Below are 5,483 nucleotides of genomic sequence, written 5' to 3'. Positions count from 1 at the left end.
GGCAAATGAAGGAGGTAAATGAAATCCAACACAATTCAGAACTGGAAGACCTGAAGGTAAATGAAGAGGAGGTAATGAAGAGGAGGTAATGAAGAGGAGGTAAATGAAATTCAACACAATTAAATGAGGCTTGCTCTGGAGTCCCAGAGTCTGATAGAAGACAGCCAGGGAATATGCTGGGAATTGTTTATTTATACTTTAATTCAGCACAGACTAGCATGACCTCTGATTTTCCTGTGATATTCAGTTCACTATGTCATCTGCCATGAATTGCTGCTGCTTGAGCACTTATAAACCTAGTCCACCTACAGCAAGTTGCGGCCTTGAAATGTTATCCATGAGTGTTCAGGCAGTTTTCATGAATCATATTTTTCACCAGGATCTACTGGGTTTCATCCATTAAAATTCAGGCAGTTTACATGAATCATGTTTTTCATCGGGACTTACGGGGTTAAAAAGACCCTCATGACCCTCAGGGGCACTTCCTGGCAGGGTCATACATGCATGTTTCCTGCCCAGTGACCACCTTGGCAATCCACAGGAAACTCAAAAGCAGCAGCAGACAACACCCAAATTTCTTGTCAGGAATGTTTCCAGAAACCAGGCTTGGCTGGAGAACATGTCATTCAGAGTAAACAGGCCCACAGATTTTTGATATGAGAAGAGCCCAGTCCATTCCAAATTATGTTTCTAATATATTGCTGGCATGTTTGCACTGTTTCTCCCAAGCACCGAAGTCAGCTTTAATGACCTTTGAGAAATTGATAATTGTAGTTACTTGCAAAGTATAATGTTTAAGTGTGGGATACTTTTCAACTATTCAGGACTTATCACCAAAATATGATGGACAGGATTATGTGCCAGGTGTTGTTGTGACATTGTTTTCTCAAATTATGAGAATACTACTGATTAAAACTTATTTTGAGTACTTGTAGCAGTATTGGTTTTTGGGAAGCAGCTACTTGTATATAATTTCTGTGCACTTCACTGGCCCTGTGGTGGACAATGGAGCACACATAAAAATAATCTGTTGCATACATTGATTTTAATTCTTTCTCCTGGTACAATTCACCGTGCCAAGGCATTTTCACAATTTGGTCCAAATCTTCCAGGATTGATCATCATCGTAAAAGAAACCACTGCTTGATCAAGACAAAAAAAAATCCATTTATCTAACGATTCATTTAGGTTTATGTGACAATGTGAGTGAAGTAAAACATGCTTTAGATGTCCAAGGGATTTTGGAGCAATTTGCCAGACTCCTCCAGCCCAGGATAGGGAACAGCTTCCTCGGCAAGGAAAGCTGTTTCCTGTGGCTGTTGTAACAAAGTACCAAAAATTTAGTGGCTTTGGACAGCAAAAATTTATTTCCTGATTTCTGAGGGCCACTGTCTGAAATCAAGGTGTCAGTGGCGCCATGTTTCCTGTGCAGATCTTAAGGTATGAATCTGTTCGGATTGTCTCCCAGCTTCTGAAAGTGCTCTGGGTTGCTGCAGTGTGACTGCAGTCTTCCTGTGTCATGTTTCTCCCTGTGCACATCTCCAAATGTTCATTTTTCTGTAAATACTCCAGTGGTTTTTTTAGGTGCCCACTCTATTCTAAAATGACCTCATCTGAAATAACCACATCTACCTGTAACCTCTCTTTCCAAATGAGGCACATTCTGTGGTACTGTCACTTAGGATATCAACAAAGGAATTTTGAAGAGAATACACTTCAACCCGTAACTGAGGTGTTATTTTAAAACCATATTTTTAAAGAAAGAATTACATATAATGTGAAAACAGATCTCTTGTATATCTCTTGACAATTAGAAACAAAACAAAATCAAACTTTTTTTTTTTCTGCACAAAGAAGCCATCTATATAGTTTACAGAATGAAATGTCAGCATTCTTCATTCCATGTGGATATGTTAATCTGTTGTTGCTTACACTGTCATTTATGGCAACTGTCCTCATCCGCACCAGTCCATAGCTCATGCTGCTCTCGACCTCATAGATGAGAATATGTGGGTTTTAAACAACATGTACTTGAAAAGTGTGGACAAGTCCAAGTTTTTTGTGTCAGTATTCCCTACTGCAGGGCATACCTTTACCTTTTTAGTAAAGAGAATTAACTAAAGTTCAGGTTTACAAACTAGAAAAACATGGGACACAGAGGCCAGGCTCTGAGACTGTATAGGTCACAATTTGTATGAATATAAAAGTTTCCATTTATGGGGCTACTTTTGTTTTATTAGGGGAGAAAATATTTTGTGGAACAGCTGATTTTTAAACTGAGTCTAATGCACACCAAAAAGTTTATCTGAATCATATCAATGGTGGTTTTACTTTATTTTGTAGTTATGTTTTCACTTAGAATGCTTATGATCTCTTTCTGATAAAACTAAGCTAATTTTAAATCCAGTTAATCAACTCTTCTATCACAACTACATGGCACGTGACTAATGTCAAGAATATTGTATCAAGGAACTGGTTGCTTTTTGTTTTATATTTCCAAGAATAATATTGCCTTAATTATGTCATGTACAAGGTTTATTATGCTTCATGGAATAAGGCAAGAAGATGGAATGAATCACTTCTTTACTGATGTCTATGATTTACATATACAAGTAAGATATGTTCTTTAATTTTTAAAATCTGGTGGTAGAAAAAAAGATTCAATCTTTGTCAGGAAACTGGACTTTTGAAGTAACGCACGTAGGCTGCATAGCTTACCTTTCAGACTACCTTTTCTCACCAAAAACATCTCTGCAACTTCCTTGGCAAGAAGTCTTCAAAACTAGTTGAATAGGTATTCAGGAACAGAACTCACAATAGTAATTTGTAGGTTATTGTGAAGGCAAATTGTTTTTATGTTTTGCGTCTTAGTGTTCATAGTTGATTTTAATAGGGAACCCTAAAGAGAGCAAGGAAGCAGCTTATATAAAGGAAAACTAATTAAAAACGTAATTTGAAATAGTTCTGTCTTCTTTCAAATGAGTTGCTTTGCTATTAATAGAGATTGTGAACTTGCAGGAATTGAGTTTTCTATGATCAAATAGTCATTCAAAAAGAATGATGGCACTCATTTATTTGGTTTGCTTATTTGTGCTTTTATTGTTGTTACTGTTGTTGTTGTTGTTGTTATGAAATCCCGCTCTGTTGCCCAGGCTGGAGTGCAATGACATGATCTTGGCTCACTGCAACATTCATCTCCTGGGTTCAAGTGACCCTCCTCCCTCAGTCTCTGGAGTAGCTGGGTCTACAGACCCCAACACCATGTGTGCTAATTTTTTGTATTTTTATTAGAGATGGGGTTTCACCAGTGTTAGCCAGACTGATTTAAAACACCTGACCTCAGGTTATTTACCAAACTCTGCTTTCCAAAGCCCTTGGATTACAGGTGTGAGCCATGGTGACTGTTCCAGGTAGTTGATTTTAATGTAACAATACAATAATAAATGTCAGAGTCAATATTGGGTCGACCGATTTAAACTGACATATTCTGCAATTGGGAATGAAATGTGATAGCGCATACATTCGCATTAATTCACTTATACATTTAAAGATGTTATGAAAATGTATATGCAGTATACACAGCAGTACTGAAGAAGCCAAGAAAACACATGTGCAGTGCTTGGTGTCACATATATGCTTCTGCCAGTGGCTAGGAATAGTGGTCCTGCTGATTACTTCCTTCTCTCAGAGAGTAAGCCATTGAAACTCATACTTGCAAAAAGTTGAAGGCAGTTTTTATGAGAGTTTTCAAAGAAAAGCCAGGATTATATTAACATTTGTGCTCAACCTTTTAAATGCATCAAAGGCTTCTATTTTTTTTTGAGACAGAATCTTGCTCAGTCACCCAGGCTGGAGTGCAGTGGCTCGACCTTGGCTCACTGCAAGCTCTGCCTCCCAGGTTCATGCCATTCTCCTGCCTCAGTTTCCCAAGTAACTGGGACTACAGGCTCCTGCCATCAAGACTGGCTAACTTTTATTTTTTTTATTTTGTGAATATTTAGTGTTTGGACGAACGGAGGCAAGATGGCGCAGTTCTGGGTTCTTCACCATCAACTTTCCCGCAGCCGGGAAAGACAGGGGTCTACTGCACAGGCACAACCCGACCTCCGAAGGAGAAGAACCGGAACCCGCCTAGCCATGCCTACCGCCCCGCCCCCAACCCACCTATGTCCCGCCCACTGGCCTCCCACTCCCGCGCCTAGGACATAAAAGCCGCTCCCGGTGGGCGCACAGTGTGAACTTCCTCGCCCCCTCCTCCTGTGCGGGACCCAGGAACCTCGCCGGAGAACGCCAAGCGAACTTCCTTGGCCCCTCCTCCTACGCGGGACCCAGGAACCTTGTCGGAGAACGCCTGTGCGAACTTCCTTGGCCCCTGTTCCTGTGCGGATCTAGGAACCTCACCCGAGAATGCCAGAGCGACTTGATGGCCTCCACCGCTGGAGACTGGTGAACCTCGCTCCCTCCTTCACATTGGCTTGTAAATAAAGTTTTTTTGCCTTGCCTACTTGCCTTTTCTCTGGCATTTGCTCTGGGGTCGCATTAAAGCAAATCAGCTGGTGCCGAAACCCGGGAGGAGACCCCTCCTCAGGGCCCCCCAAGGTCTGAGGAGCCTCCTCCTTCCACGCCCCAGAGGGACCAGGACCTGGACATTGCTTTCCCCACCTCCAAGTCTCCTAGGGTGAGTACCTTTTGCCTCTCTCTCATATTCCTTGGCCACAAGTCCTGCACAGGCCCAAGGCTTTTTTTTTTCCAGTCACCAGGTGACCCAAAGGCAGAGACGTCTGCCCAAAGGAACTCCATTCCATTCCGTGGGAGACCCGTCCAGGACGGAGACATCCGCCTGGAGGTAATCTCCATTCCGTTCCGTGGGAGACCCGTCCAGGATGGAGATGTCCGCCTGGAGGTAATCTCTATTCCGGCTCCAGGAGCCTCTCACCGGTCTCTGGTGGCTCCAAAGGACGCTTTGTAGCCAGGTAGAGTTCGGTTTCTGTTTCCGCCTATTGGCGAGAGGAAGGCAATGGGAAACCCCCAATCCAAAATACCTAGAGACTCCCCTTTAGGGTGTCTTCTAAAAAACCTCAAAACTTTGCAATTAGAACAAGATCTCAGGTGAAAGCGACTGGTGTTCCTCTCCACTGTGGCATGGCCACAATATAAATTAGACAATCAGTTTCAATGGTCGCCTGAGGGTACTCTAGACCGTAACATTTTAACCGACCTCAGTAGTTTTTGTCAATGCTTAGGCAAGTGGTCCGAAATTAATTATATACAAGGATTTTGGGCCTTGTGTTCTCGTCTGGACCTGTGTGGCTGGTGTTCCTTGGCTCAAGTCATGTTGGCTGAGGACGCAGGCCTAACAAAGTCCAAAAAAGAGGAGTCATCTTTCCTGTCTGAGTTGCCCAAAGACCTTGCTTCCCCTCCCTCCCTTCCACTCCCACCATATACCCCACCTCCCCCTCCCGCTTCAGCCCCACCTCCTCTTT

The sequence above is a fragment of the Rhinopithecus bieti genome, unplaced genomic scaffold (assembly GCF_001698545.2).
Source record: "Rhinopithecus bieti isolate Rb0 unplaced genomic scaffold, ASM169854v2 scaffold_38998, whole genome shotgun sequence".
NCBI classification, from domain to species: domain Eukaryota; kingdom Metazoa; phylum Chordata; class Mammalia; order Primates; family Cercopithecidae; genus Rhinopithecus; species Rhinopithecus bieti.
Note: the sequence above shows the minus strand (reverse complement) of the source record.